The 24,852-nt window shown below is 33.2% G+C and overlaps 1 pseudogene; it reads left to right on the top strand.

Moving 5' to 3' along the window:
• The first annotated feature begins 1,595 nt into the window (after nucleotides 1-1,595).
• Nucleotides 1,596-11,008, top strand: LOC110798042 (uncharacterized; annotated as a pseudogene).
• The last annotated feature ends 13,844 nt before the right edge of the window (nucleotides 11,009-24,852 follow it).

Below are 24,852 nucleotides of genomic sequence, written 5' to 3'. Positions count from 1 at the left end.
TTCAGATGAAAATCTTGATGACACATTGAGTGATTTCTCAGCACCATCCTGATAGAGAAAAAGGAAGTAATCAGCATATAAAATATCCTACTGCTTTCAGAAACAACCATCAGAGATTAATAAAAAATGACTTTGATGATCTAACAACCCTTGCAGCAAAAAGGAAGCATTGTAAGATAAAATATATGAATATGATTAGAGAGGAACACACACTTATATAAGTATGGAAATTACAGACACCGCAAGATGACAAAGAGATCCCCACACTTCAGCAATAAGCACCTGAAAAGATCAAGTTGTGATTAGTTCAAATGTCACAACAAGTTATTATATAACTATAAACATTCACTTCAGAGCTTAAATATCAGAATGTGATCAAACTGAGGGAAAACTATCCATACAAAACTGAAAGATTAATTTTCAGGAGAAAGTGTTTTGAATCAAGGCAAACCAGGTCTGCATCAACATCACTGAATGCAACTAATAGAATAAGATATTAATAGAGATTATCCATAAAACTGAAAACTCTGTAGAAATATCATAATGTCATCATAAACTGCATTAAAACTATCAGATGAACATCATGATGACACATACGCCGCAAGAATAGCATATTATTCTCTATTATGAGGATGTCAACTATTCCCACCTAATTACATACAAGAGTATGAGATCGAGGCAGAAGTTGCGACTGGACCTCATATCAAAAAATGATGATCACATACGAATAATAATAAAAATATATCTGCTTGACACGGATAAAAATTTGCAGAGTATATTATTCAAAAAGTATGGAAATTAATAAAAAGTTTGTAAAAATAAAATGCATATTAGTAAAAGAGAAGTAGAAAGTCTGTAGAAGTATATTATATAGCTGATTCAATTCTTTAACTTGATAATGCAAATATTATCTATTTGACTACTATAAAAAATATACTTCCTCCATTTTTTTTTAATTGCACCATCTGGGATTTCACGCTTGCCAATGCACTATTTTAACAACTAATATCTCTCATTATACATTTCAAAAAATTATAAAAATTTGATGATTTGAAAGTATATTTCGAGACGAATCTAACAAGATCCCACATGAATATATTTTTCTTTACATATAATTCACAAAAAATAACTATATAAGAATATGTAAATAGTGCTAAAACCAAGATGGTGCAATTATTAAAAAATGGAGGAAGTATTTACTTATGTAAAATGTATATTTTGAGGATATATAAATTAGGCACCAAATCAGTAAATGGGAAGTAAAAACTCTGTAGAAATATATTATACAGCTGTAAGATATCTACGGAAATATTGTACAGAATAAAGATCAAGGAATATTCTAAAATTATCACATATTGTCCTAAAATTATTATGGAATATTAAATCAATAAAAGGGAAGTCGAAACTCTAAGAAAATATGACTGAATATCAATTCCGTGAATACCAATCAATAAAAGGGAAGTAAAATGTCTGTAGAAATATTGTACAGATCGTGAACAAATAAGAAAATATCCTGTAAAGTTGTATAAACATTAGGACATCCTAATAATTGTTTTTCCTTCAAATTCAATTACATCATTTCAACACATGAAATTATGGATCATGGTGATAAGAAAAAAGCAAGGTTAAATCGATTAACAACAATGAAGGAAAAGCGTCAAAGACTATCATATGAAGCACCAACTTCAGCGAATCAACAGAGAAGACCACTTGGTGATATATCAAATGGTATGTTTTTTGTTTGTTCAAAGTTGTGTAATTTCAAAGAATCAATTAAAACGACAAGCTACAAACTTTTAATATTTGAATTTTTTTAGTTTCCAATGGCAATGAAAAATCATCTGCAAGTCAAAATCAATTTTGTGCTCCGATTGAACTATCAACATTATCTCATAATAATGGAAAGGGCACTCCATGTTCTAGCATCGGGAATTGTTTTGTTACTAATGAAAATTCTATCCGTTCACTTATAGCGGGAAAACACATGATACAAAATGGAAGAATTATACCAACAACAGAAAAATATAGAACCGCGAGGTGTAAGGGGAATAATGCACTTTTTGCGAGTAGTTCTATAGGTAATAGATTTTCTGATTTTTTTCATTTTTATTAAAGATTATACCTATTCTGTGATGTAATTGTGTGATCAAAGGTCTGGTGAAGGACACTAACATTTCATCTATGGTTCCCTTGGTAGCAACTGATCTTAGTGATGCCCTTCGTGTGAATGATTCAAATATTGACACAGAAGGTATGGGCCACCCAAATAATTATCAACTTATAACGTTCTTTATAAACTGAATAAATGATAATGCATCTGTTATTTTCATAAATAAATCAGAGCATATTGATGAACTTAGTGAGGATGACGATCATATTGACATAGAAGGTATGAACAATCACCAATAAATTTATCTTATTATGATGTAAGGAAATAATCTTATACTGCTCATTTAATTTAATATTTTATCTTATTATGTACGATTACATTATTTTATTTTTTAGTAAGATACTTACTGGTCATTTTCATGAATTATTAGGTGGTAATATTTCCGGAGATAGTGCATCTGAAGGTATATATGTTGATTTATGTTCAAATATAAGTGTAGTAAATAAATAGATTTTGCAATGTTATAATGTTATTTACATATCCTCCGTACATTATCAAACATGAATGTAGGCTATTGGGACATTGGGGATCCAATATATACATGTGAATATTGTGGGGCAATAATGTGGTTTGAAGAGAGAGAAAGGAAAGATCGACTTACAGACCCAAAATTTTCACAATGTTGCATGCACGGAAAGGTTCAACTTCCTAAACTTCAAGAACCACCAAAAACACTTCAGAATCTCTATAAGATTAAAGGTGCTAAAAGCAGGAATTTCCTTGATAATATACGAGCATTTAACATGATGTTTGCTTTTACTTCAATGGGTGGAAAGATTGATTCATCTGTGAATAGAGGACGTGGACCATCTACCTTTAGATTGCATGGCCAAAATTACCACAGGATAGGGAATTTACTACCACCGAGAGGATCATCTCCAAAGTTTTCACAATTATATATTTATGATACTGAAAACGAAGTCTCCAACAGAATGCAGTTTTTCAGGTATGATTGTACATTTACTGGTGCAAATCAGAAAATATTCTTTTTACTATCTTTATTCTAATACAAAATTTATGGGTTTATATGCAGTTCAAGTAGTGCAAAAAGTTCATTAGATGGTGCTATTGTTGAGGATCTTCGACGTATTCTTGATGAACATAATCCACTAGCAAAGGCGTTTAGAGGGGCAAGGGACCGATTTGAATCCAATAATCACCATGGAGGTGTTAAACTGAAACTCATTGGACGAAGGGAATCTAACGGAAGGACATATATATAATTTGCCTACTGCTTCTGAAGTAGCTGCTCTAATTGTTGGAGATATTGGAAGTTCTACAGAAGAAAGGGATATCGTATTAGAGACGCAAAGCGGTCAATTACAACGTATAACTGAGTTGCACCCCTCTTATCTAGCCCTACAATATCCATTACTACTCCCATATGGAGAGGATGGATACAGACTTGGTATTCAACTAAGAGACACATCCACACGTCAAAAAAGAAAGAAACTGAGTATGAGAGATTTGTTTGCTTATAGAATTCACGAGAGACGTGATGAGGCCACGACTCTTTTGTGGGCACGGAAATTACTCCAACAATTTTTGGTTGATGGTCTTACAATGATAGAATCTGAGAGGTTGTGCTGTGTCCGGACCCATCAAAAGAATTTGAGAGCAGATAATTACAAGAATGTGACAAAGGCTAGAATGGGAGAAAACACGAATTCTTCTTCTACTGGAAAACGCATTGTTTTACCTTCATCTTTTACCGGTGGTGCTAGATATATGGTTCAAAACTATCAGGATGCTATGGCTATTTGCAAATGGTATGGATATCCTTATTTGTTTATCACTTTCACTTGCAATCCTAAATGGCCAGAAATCATGCGATATGTGCAACAAAGAGGACTTAAACCAGAAGATCGACCGGATATTCTATGTAGAATTTTCAAAATCAAACTTGATCAGTTGACAAGAGATTTGAAGGATGGAAAAATATTTGGAGGAGTACAGTCAGGTGAGATTTTCCTAGCATTTACATAATTTTTTAAAGTATCTTTAAAAATGTACTTCTACTGGTATCCATTATTAATATTCACTCCGCAAATATATTTATTGTGTTTAGTTGGTAAAAAGATGTTCCTCAATAATTCTAAAACTATTTAATTATATGTGCAGTGATCTATACAGTTGAATTTCAAAAGCGTGGCCTACCTCATGCTCATATTTTGTTGTTCTTGAACCAAGAAGACAAGTATCTTAGTGGTAATGACATCGACAAGATTATTTCAGCGGAAATACCTGATAAAGAAACACAACCTAAGTTATATAACTTGGTTAGAGATTGCATGTTTCATGGTCCACGTGGTTTACATAATGCTCAAGCCCCGTGTATGAAAGATAGGAAGTGTTCAAAACATTACCCTAAAAAGTTCAATGAAAGAACAACGATTGGTGATGATGGATATGCTAATTATATGAGGAGGAATAATGGTAGGACAATAGAAAAAAATGGAGTTACTTTAGATAATAGATATGTTGTTCCATACAATCCTTATCTACTCATGAATTATGGAGCTCATATCAATGTTGAATGGTGCAACCAATCTAGATCTATAAAATATCTTTTTAAGTATATCAATAAAGGTCATGATCGAGTAACTGCAGCCTTAAGTCAAGCAGGTGGAGATGATGAGAATAACCACAATAAAGAAGAGATAAAGTCGTACTATGATTGCAGGTAAGTCTCCTATAACATAACGACCTTACATGTATTCTTTTTTAAAAATATTTTCTAATAACATTATATTTAAGATTGACTATGTCACGTGAATAATATAGCTGAGCATTCAGAATTTCTTGCCTTAATATTTCCGTTAAACCATATACCCGTAGGACATGTAAGGTAAATTAAATGACTGGCAAAAACATAATCTATAACTACTGGGATATGAATTTGGTGATGGGGACTTTAATTCCAATTTACAAACACTTTTCGCATTAACACTTTCCTTTTACACCACCCTTGACATGTCAAGCTTTGAGTACGACTGTAAAGACTATTAGTTGCAATTGTTCAGATTCAGTCATATACAAAGTATATTATGATTTCAAATCGAACACAGACCAAAACTCTTAATAAAGAAGAAATTGAAAAAATTACTTAGCTCAGAAAAGCAATATGAGCCTTCAAAACAACCAAAAAAGGAAGCTTTCTCACTTTGTGTGTTCTATTCAACAAACCAAAAGATAATGGGCTGTGTAAAAACATAATTCCATCCAAAAAAAATGTAACATGCCCTTCGAAGGGAAGCATCAAAAAATACCATGCTCAAAAACTTTAAAGCAGACCATCACCAACGAATAGGTCAAGATTTGCATGTCCTACAAGAATTTCTTGCCTTAATGTTTCTGTTAAACCAACCAAAGACACTAGTATTGACATACCTGTAATTCTGGTGCTCTATGGGGCTGTCCATACCATTCCTCATATTCCTCATAGTCAGCAATATCTCGCAGTCAAAAGTCATACACAACCATTCACATTAATTTCAAGTAGTTAAACTCTCATGATACAATTAATAAATAAAAACTTCATCATGGAAACTAGATAAATTTTCAGTTAACTGCATTAGACACATACGGCGGAAAGATGAACAACTTTTATCCAGCCAAGAAGAGCTTTAATTATATCTTGAACAAAAAGATATAGGATGTTACATGTTTACAATGTCACACTATATCACTTAAAAATTTAGTAGGGGCGATAGAAATCACAGAACAGAGCAAATAAAACCACCAAGAAACAGAGAACAAAATTCAGCATTTACATCCTTTAACTAAAGGAGCACAACTCTTCATCATTGTCAAACTCAAGCACAATAGAATACATATACTACAGCTTCATCAACCTCGCCCAAGAACATTTAATTTAAACCTAGAAAAACTGACTACTTGATTCACAAAAGCTCAGCTTTGAACTGAGGCAATACAATTCTTCATCATAGTTAAACTCATGCACAAAAGCATGTTATACATCATTTAAATCTTCATCAACCTCGCCAGAGAACATTTAAACAACAAAAGCATTAAATAAAATAGGAAATTATTTTTATTGCACCCTTAATTTTGTGAATTTTACAAGACAAATGGGACTTTTTAGAATGTTGTTGCTGCCTTTGTTTCAAATAAATAAAGATATAGAACATTACAAGGATAATTTTGAATGAATTATAATTAAATTATGTTTCTTATTCATCAATTTTAAGTCATCCAAATTACAGGTACATTTCTCCATGTGAAGCAGTTTGGAGAATCCTTGGATATGATATTCATTATCGAACTCCATCAGTTCAACGATTAAGCTTCCATCTACCTAATGAACAAAGTATTGTATTTGAAGACGACGAGCCACTCGATAACATTATTAACAAACCCGGAATTGATCAGTCAATGTTCTTAGGTTGGATGGAATTGAATAAAACAGATCCCATAGCAAGAAGTTTAACTTATGCTGAATTTCCAACAAAGTTTGTGTGGAACAAGGATGGAAATAGAGAATGGAGCACGAGGAAACAAAGATTTTCTATTGGGAGAGTATATTATGTACCTCCGGGCAGCGGAGAATTGTACTATTTGAGTGCTTTATTGAATACAATTCAAGGTGCAACATGTTACGAAGACATCCGGACTGTTAATGGTGTATTGTACTCCTCATTCAAAGAAGCTTGCTATGCACGTGGATTACTAGATGATGACAAAGAGTATATTGATGGTATAACAGAAGCAAGTTTTTGGGGATCAACACAATATTTAAGAAGTCTTTTTGTGACTTTATTGTTGTCAAGCAGTATGTCTAGATCCGAATTTGTATGGGAGCAAATATGGAAATTCCTTGGAGACGATATTCTTCATAGGCAAAAACGTATCCTCCAAATACCTGGTATGGCATAATTTTAAGGATACTTATCGTATTTTAAGCTTTGTGACATTTTATTTGATTTCTAATAATATTTTTACTATGACCAGCCCTTTCTAATATAATATTTTGCAGAGATTATTGTATAACTAAATCAGTTTCTTTTCTGACCTAGATTTTGATTTATGATTAGACTTGCAGTTAAGTGAAGACCAAATAAAGAACTACACTTTAGCCGAAATAGAGAAATTGCTTCGAAGTAATGGACGCACTCTTGCACATTTTCCTCCAATGCCGTTTCCAGATCATATTTTAGTCTCAGATGGGCTTAACAAACTAATCCAAGAAGAACTTAGTTATGATAGAACATCCTTAGATATAGAGCACAAGAGACTACTTTCATTTCTTACTGATGAGCAGAAAGAGGTTTATGAGGAAATAATGGGTGCTCTGGCTGGAAATAAAGGGGGTGTTTTCTTCCTTTACGGATATGGTGGCATAGGAAAAACATTCATGTGGAAAACTCTATCAGCAGCTATTCGATGCCAAGGTGAAATTGTACTTAATGTGGCATCAAGTGGAATTGCGTCTCTTCTTCTTCCCGGAGGTAGAACTGCTCATTCTAGATTCGCAATTCCTATCAATGTGAATGAAGATACAACTTGCGAGATTAAACAAGGAGCACCATTGGCTGAACTTTTAATTAAGACAAAGCTCATTATTTGGGATGAAGCACCAATGGTTAACAAGTTTTGTTTTGAAGCTCTAGATAGAAGTTTGAGAGATATTCTCAGATTTTCAAATCCAAATAGTATGGAACAACCATTCGGTGGAAAGGTAGTTGTTTTTGGAGGAGACTTTCGACAATTTTTACCGGTTATCCCAAAGGGAAGTCGTCAAGATATTGTTTTTGCAGCCATAAACTCTTCCTATTTATGGGATTTTTGTCGAATGTTATATTTGACACGAAACATGAGACTGCAATTAGGAAGTTCAGGAGATTCAAATGAGATTAGAGAATTTTCAGAGTGGATATTGAGAATTGGAGATGGTAAGGAAGGAGAACCTAATGATGGGGAAACAACCATAGAGATTCCAGATGATGTGTTGATTAAAGATGTGGTAACTAATCCCATTGCAGCAATTGTTGATAGTATCTATCCTTCTGTCTTGGAGAACTTGGATGACTGTAGACACCTACTTTTGTCCCCATTCCCGAAAGGGAAAGGTTCGATGATGAAAGCATAAATCTCCACTTGACAACGCATCTCCTATAAAATAAACGAATCTCAATTCCCCTTTTCATTTCACCCGAAACCTGATATTTATAGAAAACTGCTATTTATGGAAACCTGCTAAAAATAGTAACTGCCGTAAAAGTTAGCTTCTAAAAGTGGCAAATCATAAAGGATAGAAACCTGTCAGAATTAGGTGTTGCATTCCAACATAAATCCTAAACGAGATAGAAAACTACGAGAATCCTATTCCTAATATGATTCGGAAATAAGAGTTACGTATTAATTAAAATCCTAACGAGCCTAGAGTTCGTAACGGGCCCAGACGCATCCCATCACAAGATTAATACGCACTAAAAGACTCGATTAAGTCTCAAACTCTACGGGTTTCAGGAATTCGGATCTGACTAAGAAAACAGCCCAGACCCTATTTTCAACGCCTGGCTCTGGGCGCCTAAATCTTCGGCGCCCAGGCTTGGGCGCTGAAAATACCTGGGTACGTGTTTTTTCCTAATTCTTTGCGGATTAGAACTCTGCAATTCTATCTTTCCACGAACTCTTCCCTATAAATACATCCCCAAATTCGACGTGAAAAGGACACACAACACAATTATATTCTGAGTATTGACTCCAACCCTTAGCCTAAGCCTCACGCTGCGAAATTGTTCACGCGTTCTGTCGCAATGGATCCATAAATCGAACAGAACGTATCCTGTCCCATAATTGAGATTCGTTAAATAAAAAGGAGAAATAGCAAAGTCAAAGTGGTTAGTTTTGTGTCCCTTTTCGATGATTTAACTGCTTTCCTCGCCCTTTTTATGAACTGTTAAACTAACTAAATCTGATTGTTCTATCACGCTTAACAAATATAATATTTTTGGGAAATTGGATTATCATGCTAGGTCCCTTAATGCTATCTAAATCAGATAATCGCGACTGATCTAGTATTATATGTTGCATATTGCTAAAATCAACTCAGATTAGTTTAATAGTTAACGCATGTCCCTTCAATTATTTATGCTGAGCTAGTAAGGATATCCTGCCTCTGGAGTTATTGACGAGCGAAGTACTCCTCTCGGTAGTTACAGTCCCCCGAACCCTCAATCTCTACCTTGCGGGTGTATGTTGAGAGATCCCCACACCAGGGATCACAAAGGAACCTACGGCCGTCGTGGTCAAACATAATTGCACTCCCTTTATGTCACGATAACCGGGTTTTGTCAGTTTTTCTCATTGTCGTTAAAAACTGAATGGCGACTGCTATATTACTAGTCAATTGGGTGTAAACTCACAGGAAATCCAATTACACTTGATTGAATAAAAAGAATCGTCACACCCACGAGGGACGAGGTCACGCATTAGCCTCGCGCTTTTTCGACCCCCTCACAATGACCCAAAGTTTTTCCAAGATAGAGCTATTCTTGCTCCAACAAACGAGTGTGTAGAGGAGGTAAATGAACATTTGTTGTCAATGATATCAGGAGAAGAGAAAATATACTTAAGTTCAGATAGTATTTGCAAAGCAGATATGCAGGGTAATCAAGAGCTATATACACCTGACTTCTTAAACAGTATCAAGTGTTCTGGGCTACCGAATCATACCCTAAAACTGAAGGTAGCAGTCCCTGTTATGTTACTTAGGAACATAGACCAACCTGCTGGTTTGTGTAATGGCACGAGATTAGTGGTTACACAGTTGGGTAACCATATAATTGAGGCTAAAATACTATCGGGAAGCAACGTCGGTCACAAAGTTTTCATACCTCGACTACTCTTGACCCCATCTGACACAAAATTGCCTTTCAAGTTTAAGCGCAGGCAATATCCATTGGTTGTTTGCTTTGCTATGACTATAAACAAAAGTCAAGGCCAATCTCTTTCTCATGTAGGTCTATATCTTCCTAGACCGGTCTTTAGTCATGGTCAACTATATGTAGCAATATCAAGGGTTACCAGGAAAAGTGGGTTGAAAATTTTGATATGTGATAAGGATGGTCGCACATATAATACTACGCAAAATGTAGTATACAAAGAAGTTTTCCAGAATTTAGCTTAATGAGGTAATTTTAACTTCTTTTTAATTATTTATTTACCTTTTTTTTGGTCAAAATTATTTACCGACTTAACTATATATTTTAAGTGACAGTTTAACACAAATATTTCATGTGCTTATTGCAGATACATTATGAGCATAATCATGTCTTGCGCTGGGAAATACACATCAATCATAATGGACAATTTTAGTAACTGTTCTTCAAAACTCAATTGTTTTTTTTTTCATTTTTTTTTGCTATTTTTCCAGTTGAAACACATTCATCGGAACTTACAGATTGGTATTTTACCTTGATTAATTTTTTATTTTTTTCGCAAACAACCTTGATTAATTAAACTTGGTATTTTTCATCTTTACTATGTAAGAATAATGCATGCATGCTCAAACTTAAATCAGATTGTTCCATAGATTAAATAATAAATCAGTGAACTTGCAGAAATATAAATTCAGTAATAAGCAATTTTCATCAAAACGAACATGCATATTTTTTAGTAGTAACTTTTTAAAAAAATATCTTTAATAACAAACAAGATCTTTGAGTAAATTTGCTAAAAAGACACTTACAGATCCAACGAAAATTTGGGTGGTTCTTTCTTTCCTCTCCTCCAATGGTAGTGATCAGATCTCATTATTTTTGAAAAAATAATCCCGATTTAATTTTGCAATAAGCACGGGAGATATTTCGACATCCTGAATTCAACCAAAATTGTAGTTACCCATGAAAGATCTATAATTATAAAATGCAAATTCAACAGTATTTTTTTAAGATCAATTGCAAAATAAATAAAAATATCTTACCAGAACATTGGTAAAGAGGAGGAACGAAGAAGATGCATCCCAAACAATCGATCACAATTTGTTTACTGATGTCAACTCAAGCGTTCCAAACCCGCGTTTTCATGGAAAATCAGATACTTTTCACTATATTTATCAAAATTAAGAGATTTTTTTCTGGAGCTTTAAGAAAGATTTAGACTTGGAAAAAACAAGAAGCAACCTATAATAAGAGGGCTTCAAGATTGCGATTAGCTGTTTTGTTTGTGAATTTCTGAGAAATTTTTGTGAATTGAGGCTATGGTGATTACTTGGTTGGAGAACATGAATGGGTGGTGGACCGGTGGTGTTTGGAGAACGTGAATTTGGATGGCGGAAGAAACTAGAATGTTTCCCATGGATTTTCTTTTTTTTTTTTTTTTTTTTTTTTTTTTTTTTTTTTTTAATATTAGCACATAGCTGTTTTTGAAAGACTATCGATTTTTTGTCAAAAAAGGGATATTAGCACGTGGGGTAGTTTCTTCCCAACACTCAGATTGTGCAGGGGTGTGCATGTTGCTCTTGGTGCACCTGTCCCAAAACGCACATAAATAACAATAAAACGCAACAAAAATAAAAACCGCAAAAAAAAAGAACATTAACAAAAGAACATTAACAAAAAGAACATTAACAAAAAGAACACTAACAAAAAGAACACTAATAGTGACAAATCAGACAAAAAGTACAAATATAAAAAGCAGTTATATTTTTTCTTGTTCTTTTAAGTTCTGGAAATGTTCTTTTCCAACCAATTTACAGTATGTTCTAATTAAAAAATAAAACGACGAACCTTTGATGAACTTTAAAACCAGATTTATAATTTTTCTTGTTCTTTTAAGTTCTGGAAACGTTCTTTTCCAACCAATTTATGTATTAATTAAAAAATAAAACGACGAACATTTGATGAACTTAAAACCAGATCTATATTTTTTCTTGTTCTTTTAAGTTCTGGAAATGTTCTTTTTCAACCAATTTATGTTCTAATTCCGTTATTTTATTTATCAAAAGATATCTGAAAACAACACTATAAAACAATTGCTGATTCTAAAAAAGAACACACTGTTTTGATGCCACAGAAATAGAAAGTTATAAGAAAAGAACATTAAAATTTTAAAAGAACATAGAATTAAGAACGAGAAAATTTACCTTGATCACCCGATGCACCTTCATCAACAGCATAAACCTCTTTGAATGAATAAAAAAATTTAAAAAATAGCGAAATTGAAATAGTATTTCGCTTAATAAACTAGTTTTTTGTAAACGTAATTCAATTAAAATCACATTTCAGAGAAAGGAGGAGAAAATTTGTTTTGAACTTTCTCTCTCATAAAATCTCTCTTTTGTTGGGAGAAACTAAAAGCTCTCCTCTTTCTCTCTCAAGAATGTGTTTCTAAAATGAGAAGTTATGAATCCAATAGGAGAAATATTATATATATAGAAAATGAAAAATAAAAAAAATAAAACAAAAGAGGGGGAAGGAGATGAAATACAAGCCATGTTCATGATAAGAACGGTGCACTTGTTTTTTTTTTTTTTGTGGGTTTTGTTGTTCTGTTCTTTTATATTTATTAGATATAAATCTTAATGTTCTTTTATGTTTGTTCTTTTTTCAAAAAGTACAGTATTGAAGAGCAAAGGAAGCTTTTACTTGACCAGCAACAAATGATGTTAAATCTTCAAAAACACCTGAAAGAACAAGAAGAGAGGCTGAATAAACAGAGCAATTCCTCAAAAGAACAAAAAGAGGATGAACCTAAAAGAACATTATAAATAAAGAAAAAGAACATTAAAAATACAGAAAAGAACATATCATGTAGAACACTTATTTTAACCATGTAAAACAACATTACCAATAAAAAAACGAACAACAATAGAGCATAAAAGAACATAATAAAGTAAATAAAAAGAACATTAAAAATAGCAGAAAAGAACATATCATGTAGAACACTTATTTTAACCATGTGAAAAAAGAACAACGAAAAAGATAAAAGAACAACAAAAATGGTAAAAGAACAATTTGATCCGAAGTGTGTAATATCAAAAGAACAACAAGCTAAAGCAAAAAAGAACAAAGAACAACAAGCTAAACCAAAAAAGAACAACATGTTCAATAATTATTTTCTGTATTATTACAATCTCTTAATACATATATGAGAACCAATATATAAAAGAACAAAAGATAAGACTAAAAGAACATATAAAATCGAAAAAAGAACAGAAATCAAAATCATCAGAAATATATAATCAAGATACATTAATCATCAAAATTATCAAAATATAGAATCAAAATACATTAATCAAGGTTATTGAGAAATGCAGAAATCGAAATGATCCAAAAAATCAAAATAAATTGAAATGATGAAAATAATAAACATGAAAATCAAAATCATCATAAATAAGTAATTCGTTTTAAAAAATTGAAAAATTACCTTCACAAATCGGATTATCAGCAGAGGAATTCAAATTTGAAGAAGAAGAATCAATAGAATTTGATATTGAAGTAGAAAAATCAACCAAAATCTGAGAATTTTCTATTACTTTCTCTCTCCTCTTCACAGTTTCTCTCTCCTTTCCATAGTTTTTCTCTCTCCTCTTCACAAATTCTGATTCGAAAATTATAAAAAAGAAGGTATATATACCAGAAAAATGGAGTGAAAAACAAAAGAACGAAAAAAAAGGGACGGAGCAGTCATTGTTCTTTTTTTCACAAAAGAACAACGTTTGTTCTTTTTCTTATCAAAAAAACAACATTTGTTCTTTTCTTCTCCGGATTCAACAAGATATCCGCGTTTTATATTTATTGCATGTCGTTTGGACACCAGTGCACCAAGAGCACTGTGCACACCCCTGCACCATCATATTTGTAGTTTCTTCCACCAAACCAACTCCTAATTACTTCTAACTTAATTACTTCTAACTCCTAATTTTTAATTACTTCCGCCAAACCAAGCTCCTCCCCATTTTATTTTTATTTTTATTTTTATTGTTACTTTTTTTATTAAAAGATTTTACATTTTTATTTTTTAACGAATACAACTCTTACTATTAGTCAGATGAAACTACCTAACCACAATTCTATGTTCTAATTATTTACATATTTTTGTCAAATATTAAAAAAAAGATAATATAGACTTATAATCAATATTAATTTTATAATCTCCGTGGTCATAGAGAATGGTAGAATATGAAAATAATTAATTTATAATCTCATTTTTATGCAGATAACTAACTAAGTTTCACACATTCTCTCATAAGTAGCGAGATTATGGGCTTTAATAACCTGGTGTCGTTCAAGCTTAATACATATAACTACAAGATACGACCAAACATGTTCACCTATTTGACTATTTCAAAATAATATCCGATATTTACTTTTAATGATCTATTTAATACATAAATACTTTTTTCCACTTTAGCTATTGTTATATAGTTTAGTGGTATAAAAAAATTATTTGCTCCAAATTACGGATTATATTTTTAAGGAGTACCTTCTAAATTATTTTGGATTATCGTGCGTGGCACGGGTCCTAAACTAGTATTTTAATCAAGTAAAACAAGTGGGGACCATTAAATTTTGGAGGGGTGGGGGTTTCTGGAATTAATTGTTTAATGTGTATGTTGTAGCTCCACAAAGCTAAGTATCTCCACAAAGCCACATGGTTATAATGTCATTTGTTGCATTATGTGGGCTATACGTGGTTCATACTACAATTTCAGTTGTTTTGTAGTGTTTATTTTAACATATTTTCAACCTGTGATACACTGATACCCATATAAATAAAAATGAGTTGCAACTTACCAATTTGAAGACTTCTAACTTAAAATAGGTGTAGTTAGAAATGTTGAGGTGGCAAAGAAAGCTATAAGAGTTGTAGCTTGCGGCTGCTGATGCTCTAAGGGCCAGGATCATATTTTTTCCCAAAAAAATTAAAATATAGAAATTTACAAAAGTGACAAACGTAAAGGTAACGGATCACAGAATTAGTTAATAAAAATTGTCATACACGTATTAACAATATTGGTTTTTTATGATTGTGATCGGAGATCAGGACTAAGAATGGAGGATGTGAGTGAAGTGGTTTAGTTCATTTATTAACACAGTTTTGTACTCCAACAACCGGTTGTAATAAAATTTCCTACACAACTGCACCTACTGTTAAAAAAAAACATTCCATTATATTTTTATGAACCAAGTTCGGTAACTCAATTTTAGGAGGAAAGGAGATTAGTAAAGAAAATGATAATATTATTCCAAAAGATCTTGCATGCACACCAGAATAAGTTTTACCCATATTTTTATAATTTTTATTACATTATACACTGGGAGTGACACGTGTTACTTTCTGGTGAAAAAATTAGTATCCAAAACTTATTTTTATTTATTTATAAATTTAAATTAACTTTTATGGAAAAGATTCAGTATTTTGAGTAATATGTTATCTTTTCCTATTTATTTAGTCCTTGGTATAAGTTTCAATTGTAATTAATTTTATTTCTCAAAAATAATATTAGTAAAATCATAAAATATATATAAAGGAAATAGGTTTCTTTTCTAGAGAGAGAAAGAGCTCTCTAAAAAAGAAACTTCCAAGACCAAAAAATCGTAAGCCAAAAAAAATCCAGCCACCACCCCAAGATCAAAAGAATTCTTCTTTTGATCTATTTTTATATCAGCTATCCCATAAAAAAATCCCTTAAGCATATGCCTCTGGTGAATTGTGGATATGACACACATTTTTTGGAACACCCGGAACTTGCAATGACATCAACGTGTTGCAACGATCTACGGTGTTCGATGATTTATATCAAGGTAAAGCTCATGAAGTAAACTTTACAGTCAATGGGAATACTTATGGCAAAGGGTACTATCTAATTTCCGATTATCATTGATTCAAATCTAGGTCATAAAAATTTAAAATTTATCATAAATTAACAATTTTTATGGTGGTTTTTAATCATGGATACCTAATTAAATCGTCAATTAATTATGAAAATCAAATCAATTCTAAATTATTCGAATTTCAACAAATTAATTACAATTACAAATTAGGTTGTATAATTAACAAGCTAGCATTCAAATTTGTTAAACATATACAGTAGGTCAATAAAAAATTCAAGATTTAACAACAAGAATCTCAAATATTTGAATTTAACATCTTAAAATTACAAACTTTGCATTCGAAAAACTAAAACCTCCGAAAAGTCATAGCTAGGCTTCAAATTTGGGAATTCTGGTTTCGGCCGAAAAACAATATTTTTGTCAAAATTTTAGAATGCCTTTTACATGCGGAATTGACACAAAAATCACTCGATTTCGTTGAGTAACGAAGAAACTGCCGAAAAACTGCGTACATATAATTAAATAAACGCAAATTTGCAATTAATTACAATTACAAAAATTAATCACCCATTTTAATTCCTTGCAAATTTATAAAATTTAACCATGTTAAGCAATTATTATGGAATTAATTAGAGGCTCGTGATACCACTGTTAGGTTATGATACATATAACTGAATATAAATCATGCGGAAAAACCATTAAAACCAGGAATCCAAATTAATTGCCACATAACAATTAGCATAATTAGGATGCATACTCTTTGTAGCGTGCCCTCCCTTGCTGCGCCCGAACCGAACAAGAACAAGTCTTTAGGACTCCAAGTGTCGTCCCTCCGTAGAAAGTCCACAGCACGTCCGGATCCGCCTTAAGCTTGACTAACTAGAATCGCCCTTAAGGTACTATAATTTTCGGCTCATCTGGGGCAAATAAGTGACTGAATTTTTGCTTAAAATTCACTCCTTTGAATACTTAAAACTCGTTATAAATTGTGAGCATTAACCACATATTTATAGGCTATGGAAAAGGTATTGGAATCCTACTAGGAAACGAATTAATTAACTAGAATCTAATTAAAACTCTATTAATTAATTTATCCATTAGGAATAGGAATTTAATCATTAAACGAATCCTACATGATTTAGGTTTCGTACGGAAGCACAAACACTCACACGAGCATGACCCGCATGCGCGCATGCCATGCCCGCGCAAAGCCCACGGAGCTACAAAGCCCACGCGAGCGCGCTGCAGCCTAGGCGCGCGCTGGGCCTGCCTTGCGGTGGGCCTGGCGCATCCTTGGGCTGTTCATGTGGCGTGCCTTGCTTGCTGGCTTCGCGCTGGGCCTTCGTCTAGCAAGCTTGTCCGATGCTAATTCGTACGACGCACTTCCGATTAATTTCCCGATTCCGGAATTCATTTCCGATACGAACAATATTTAACATTTCTGATTCCGGAATTAATTTCCGTTTCGAACGAATATTTAATATTTCCGTTTCCGGAATTATTTTCCGATACCGATAATATTTCCGATTCCGACAATATTTCCGTTTCCGGCAATATTTCAGATTCCGGCAATATTTCCATTTCCGATAATATTTTCTGATACGTACCATGTTTCCGTTTCCGGCAACATCTACGACTTGGATAATATTTATATTTGCGATACGATCCATATTCCGTTTCCGGCAATATAATCGTTTCCGGAGTATTCATTTATTTGCCTCTGACGATCTCAGCTCCCACTGAAACCAAGATCCGTCGATTCCGAATATTCATAGATGGAGTATTTAATGCCATTAAATACTTGATCCGTTTACGTACTATTTGTGTGACCCTACGGGTTCAGTCAAGAGTAAGCTGTGGATTAATATCATTAATCCACTTGAACTGAAGCGGCCTCTAGCTAGGCATACAGTTCCCTTGATCTCACTGAATTATTAACTTGTATAATTAATACTAAACCGCATTTATTAGACTTACCATTAAATGCATACTTGGACCAAGGGCATTATTTCCTTCAGTCTCCACTTGTCTTTAGGGACAAGTGTGCATTTCCTAATTCCTTTGTCACTCGATGCTTGCTCTTGAACATAAGGTAAGAGTTGTCATTCTTATTATGTCCAGAGGTGTTTCTCGGTTTCAGAGTTCAACTGATCAAATAAACAAATAATCATAGCCTATGATTCATCTGAGCACGGCCATGCATTTTACAGTTTCTAGCTCTCCGAGTGGCCTTGTACAACTTTCAACATCTCATCCTGATTTATGGGAGGACAATCCAAATCTTGCGATCTGGAGATTAGACTTCGTTTGATAGGTGATTACCCGAGCGTTGCCTTTATAGCCTCCTTTTACGGTGCGACGGTTGACAACGTCAAAATAAGCATTTCTCAAACAAGTAATCTCAAATCACCCAGGTATTGGGGATTAGTGTCTAATAATTTTAATAAAATTTACTTATGACAGATTTTCATCTCTTACAGTAAAGTTTCATAGGTCTGTCCGATACTAGTCTTCCCAAAGTAAGTATCTATGCAAATGATTGCGACATTGCCATGTCCACATAGTTCAAGAAACAGAACTACTAGTCATCTTGCATTCTAGTCGTCTAACGTTTTCTACGCGTCCATCTTTATAGAAAACTCCAACCAGGGACCTTTTTCAACTTTTGACATTCAAGTTCACTTGATAGACATTTCTTATTCACAGGACTGGTCCTGACAGTCTATCTTGAATATATCATCAAATTGAAGGGACTCATCATTTAATACTAAACAAAGATTAAATGGAATATGAAAATACATTTCATATATGATAAATGTTCAACCCCAATGTTTTACAACCATGGGCCTCAAACCCATCTTTAAAACAGTTCATGGAATTCAAAGCTATGCTTGATTTCCAGTGCTACAACGTGAGTGTTGCTTCTCACTTGTTGCATAGGTTTAGTTATCATGCTTTGCCAATCTTAATATCCTTTTCATCTAATGTTCTTCGAGATATGATGATAAGATCTCTTGAGTATGTTTATTTTGTGATCCAGTCTTTCTTGCTACATTGGTGGTTCTACGCATTTCTCAATGAAGAACCATCAACTCAGCAGACGCGTGATCTACCCAAGTTCAGTGAAGAACTCTTTAACATAAACAACCATGTTTTATTGCTTCTTAGGCAATAAGTACTTTTACTTCAACTGTATAGGTTGCTAGTGATGCTTTGTTTGGATTTACTCATCCAAGCAGTTCATAGATATGTGGAAGACTTTCCATATGTATCTTAGAACATAGAAATTAATATTTAATTTCCCACGCAACAACTCATGGTCTCCAATCCATGTTGCCATTTCAAAACACGATGCTATATAGCTCGTCCTTGTCAATGGTAAAATCCAAGGGATTTTTCTTGATCCTTTACCAGTGTTTATGTGTAGAATCAATATTTAGCATATCTTTATTTCCTTGAATCAATAACTGTTCCTATGTACCTTTTCAAGTACCATAAGTTTTTCTTGATCTCAATCTAGTCGATCTTCACTTAGATCAATAGAGATTGGTATCTGTTCGTTATGCCTAAAGCCATACGATACATTTTTGGCGATCCTCATATTATATCATACATGATAAATTCTTTTGCAGAATTATTCTCAATTGAATTCTATTCATGTAACTTTAGCTCATTCAATTTCAGTAGATACAGAATGCAGCTAAATTCTTTGACATATAATATAGGTTTAAGAATCTCACTTAGATCCTTTAATGTTTAACTTAGTAAATGCTTATACATATTTCAAACAATCTTTACTTAGATTTATTCACATGGGTCGAATATCTCCAATGGAGTCTTTCGTGTTTGATTTAATAAATGCCATTACTTAACAATATTATAAGATCTTTGTAACTAGATCTTAATACCCAGTATGTACTAAGTTTTTCCATGGTCCATCATTGACGAATAATTTCAAATCTAAGTCATTAGCATTTGAATGTTATTTCATAATAGAGAGATATGTGTGTGATACACATAGGACCAATTAAATTTTACGTACTCCCACTAAACTTCTTATATATCTATAAGAGTCATGTACATTTTATGAAACTAAAATACTTATTAGCTTCACTAAAATACATTTCTAATTCCCAATTGCTTGCTTAAATCTGTACTTAGATTTCATAAGCTAGCTTTTGTTTTCAAGTATTTATTTGGATCCACAAATCCTATGACATGACATGTACATAGTTTCTTCCAATATTTGACCGAGGAAGATGTTTTGTCATCCAATTTCCATATGTACCAATATGCAATCATTGCTTGAATTATAGACTTGAGCATTATGATTATGCATGAGGTTTCAACACAATTCACGCCGTGAATTTTCTTGTAACCTTTAGCAACTAATCTAGCTTTGTGTGTGAACACAATTCTATGTTTGATTGTTTTTATCCTTGAAACCAATTTGCAACCAATAGGTGTTTAATCTATTCTTGCAAATCAACAAAATTTCAATTTTGTCATCAAAACATTGGTTATATTTTATGGCCTTTAACCATCTAAAACATTTGAGTCTATATATGGCCTCTAACCATTTTAGGGAATCTAGGTTTCATCATAGTTTTCTTACAAGTCATAAACTCATTAATCTACATGATAATAGTTTGACTGCAAGTTGTAGGTTTCTTCACTATCTAATAGAAGAATCGCATAGCTTCAGTGACATGAACTCCATGTTTCTTCACTATCTAATAGAAGAATCTCATAGTTTCAGTGACTTGAACTCTATGCCTACTTGGGTATAGAACATCAAACAAATAGAATATCAACAAACACTTTGAAAGTCCTTTGAATATTCTGTTCTCCTTGAAGCACTTGTAAAGTCTTCTAAGAGATGTCTATTCTTTAAAGTCACTTCTAAAGTCTTTAAGGAATAAGTGTGCGGATTTTTTGAAGAACTTCGAAAAGCCTCCGAAATGTCCGTTTATGTTTGTTGTTCGCCTCGAAGACTTTCGAAGTCTATTTTCTCCCACTTGTCATTTTGGAAACGAATCTCCAAAAGGACATTATTTCGAGCAAACAAACATTCTGTTCTCAAAAACTCGTGGTAGAAACAATACCTTTGTGTCTCATTTGAATAAATCACAATGAAACATATATCTATACTTGGGTCTTAGTTTGTTGAATAACAAACACTAAGCTCCCACTGAGTTTAGCAACTCTTTAGATATATATTATGAAAAGATATTCTGAAATTTCTTCTCAATAGTTTTGACGAATTTTGGTTTAGTTAGGTTGTAGTTGAGCATTTTGTTTTAGAAATTATGGGAAAAGTCTTTATGGTTCATTATTGATCGAATCAAGTACCAATTGACTTCGATCAATCCAACTTAGATATGCCATATCTTATGGAGCTAGATCGTGAAATTACAACACACAATCATTGATGATCATTTTTGGTCTTAAAGTAATCATCGTCATGATCTAACCTAGATCTTTATGATTTCTTGCCAAGTGGATTTTATACTTCTGAATCTTTGAACTAGCCAAACGGATTCAAACTTATATCACTTTGAGTAAATAAACCAATATTCACTCAAATCTAGGTGAAATAATAAAGTCATAAAATCTTTCTTTAGCTTTAAACTCTATTGTCTTTGTATTCTAACAATAGTTCATATCTTTTGTTACTTTCAACAAGTAAGACTAGCTTGTCTTGAATTGATCTAGAAATCAATTAACTTTCAAAAGTCCATCAAAATAAAGCTTTTGAATGTTAACTTGTTGATATGGTCTAAGAAACAATGCCAAAGATTAGTGGAACTCAAATCAAGGGGTTGATTTGAACCTAGTAAAGTTCTTATTCTTAAAGAGTTGTTTGTTTTAATCAAGCATATTGACTCAACCTGTAAATGACCATTTCATTCAAATAAACAAACAAACATTGTTTTTGTCTTCCTTGAATGTGAGTCTTTCTGTGTTTGAAAACAGAAATTTAGGTATGCTGAGTATGGAACAAAATAGCCATTAAGTTCCAGCCTTTAAAACAAACTAGATGACCCTACAACTAATGTAGCATTGCCATACTTCATTTCTCACTTGTAGGTCATTAGTGTATCCTAGCTTTCATTGTTTGAGTTATTACCGAAGTAAGAAACTCAAGAGGTATATGATACCAAGGAAGTTTGATTGCTAGGTCACTTTTCTTTAAACATAAACTTATAGGTAGAAACGAAATTGTAGGTTCCTTTCACTTGTTCCTTGTTTTTCCTATTTCTTGTACCCTTTCTTATAGTCTTAAGAATTGAATTCTTTAGTGTTGACTTTTATACTTTGTTAGACATGTTTAATGTCACTCCAACAAAGTTCTTACCATTTTATTTATGTTGAATATTTAGCTTCAACTAGATGATACCAGAAGCTTCTAAAGTTCTCTAAGCATCGATCTATTCGAATGTCTAGGGACTAGACTCATTCGAGAATTAAATGGACAAAGATATTAGGTTGTTAACCACTGGTAAAGCTGAGCGTTTAAACTCAATGCTTTATGATTTCAAAACTACATTGTATTTTGAATTCACAAGCACCAATCGGTTTTCCATTCGACTTTGATACTCGAAAACAACCATAAAAGTCGCTATAAGAAACATACATTTAAATTGCTCATTTTCTCTCATTTCCGTGAATCGTTCTTGGATTCACTACCAATCGAGGAAATTTACTGTTACCTTTCTAAAAGGATTTACTGCAGTGCAAGATATTTAATTATAAACAATAATTAAAACATACATTGAAGCATGCAAAATCTAAACATTTATCATGAGTAATAACTTGAAAATTAAAGCAATCATTGATGGGGTGTTTTTCCGTCGTTGAATAGAACAACACCTCAATCAAACAAAATTTATAAAACACCTAACTAACCGGCTATATTGACTATTGCGGCAAGTATAGGGATCGTCCCATAGGAATGGATATGTTTGACTATTCAATCTATGCGTTCACAAGCTAGTTCGAACCAAATTTGAATTTTTGAATTAAACTAATCAAAGCTAGAAAAGCAAACAAATAAAGAAATTCTAGAGATTTCGGGAATCGGCAATGGAAATCGAATCAAAGAAGTAACAAGGTCAAGACATTCAAGAATATGCAACGACATAGCACATAGGGGAATGAAACCAAATGACGTGCTCGCCACCTCTCGGATGGAGCACGCGAAGCAACCTAGCCTATGGAAGAGCTTTCGCCTAATCCTAAACTAGATAAGCTTGCATATAATAGGAACTATCATTCACTTGCACAAAATAGGCTCACAATGTCTTGCCAAACCTAAATCATACATTCCAATCAATTCTAATCAAATAGCATTCGCGACTACTACTCAACTAGTCATGGAAATCCTATCACTAAATCACATTTAATCACAACATCAATCATGAATTTTCCCTAAAATTCCCCAAATTCAATGCCAAGGCTTCATCCCTAACCTCTAGACTAAATTACTCAATTAGAATGATTAACATCAACATTAAACTAATATTAATCCTAATCATGAAACTAATTGAACTAATGAAGCTAATTGAAACAATATAATTCAGAAAATTCAAACCACAAAAATTGGGGAAAAATAAAGAAAATTCAAAGCATGAAACTAATTCTAGAATTCAAGCATTAAATCAAAGCATAAACGAAATTAGTGAAGCAATTAAAGAATTAAAGAACAAATCAAAAAGAAAAGTAGAATTATACCTTGAATTGAAGAATTTGCATCAAACTTTGAAGAACAAAATGAAGAACAAAACTCAAAGCAAAGAGGAAAGAAATCTGAAAATTAAAGATTGAATTGAATTTAGAATCAAGAATTTGAGGCTAAGAATCCTTAATCCTAATCTCTAATCTAAGCCCTAAACTAATTCTAGAGAGAGAATTCTAAGCTAAGCCTAAGAAAAATGAAAATTACGTAATAAAAGCCTAATTAACAAATGAAAGCCTAATTAACAAATGCTGCGATTTTCGATTATATAGGAGCAGCCCGCAGCCGTGTTCAGTCGCACAAAGGGTGTTGTGTGGTCACACAAATTCTTTTGCGGTCGCACAAGAGAATGCATTCGACCATTTACCAAAAATCAGAGGTTCTGTCTAAAAACTCCAGTTTGTTCGACCGCACAGACTGCTGAACTCGATTGCACAGCCTTTGTTCGATGGCACACAATGGCTTCGATCGTACAGAATGGCAGCTGCGAGGTTGCTGCGCCCACAGTTGCTATTCTGCTGCGTGTTTTGCTGTGCGATTGCTGCTTGTATTGCTGCACTGCTTTGCCTTGCTGTGGCTGCTGCAATGGTAGGATCATGGCACTCAAAGTGAGCACAAAGCTGCAGCAAAGGCACGAATACAACAGCTCTAAACTGCTGCAGTGATGGCTTAAAGGAGCAGCAACCTCGTGCATTGATGTGAGTGTTGCTGTGAGTGTTGCTGTGAGTGTTGCTGTGGCTGCAAGGTTGGTGCTCGTGTACAGCAGCTATGGTTGTTGTTGCTATGGTCTGTTGTTGCACAAAGATTCTACGTCGCTGCCCAAAGATGCCACGTCGCTGCACAATGCAAAGTATCGTATAGCACACAAGAAAATCGTCAAGCATGTTATTAAAAATCGAAAACATTATTATTAATACGTTTAACATTTTTGCAAATCGTGAAGCATATAACTCGTCGACAAGCATAATGACACGATATTAACACGTTAATACTCAAAACGAACCTTACGCAATGAGAATGCGCACAAAAGACATATTTAGAGCAAAAACGACTAAAATATGTGCAAGACGAGAAAATGTAACGTTAAATGCAAAAATGCAACAAACGAACTAAAAACGATAAAACTAAGCGAAAATAATAAT

The sequence above is a fragment of the Spinacia oleracea genome, chromosome 2 (assembly GCF_020520425.1).
Source record: "Spinacia oleracea cultivar Varoflay chromosome 2, BTI_SOV_V1, whole genome shotgun sequence".
Lineage (NCBI taxonomy): Eukaryota > Viridiplantae > Streptophyta > Magnoliopsida > Caryophyllales > Amaranthaceae > Spinacia > Spinacia oleracea.
The sequence above is the reverse complement of the archived record's forward strand: the minus strand, read 5'-3'. Positions and strand labels throughout refer to the sequence as shown.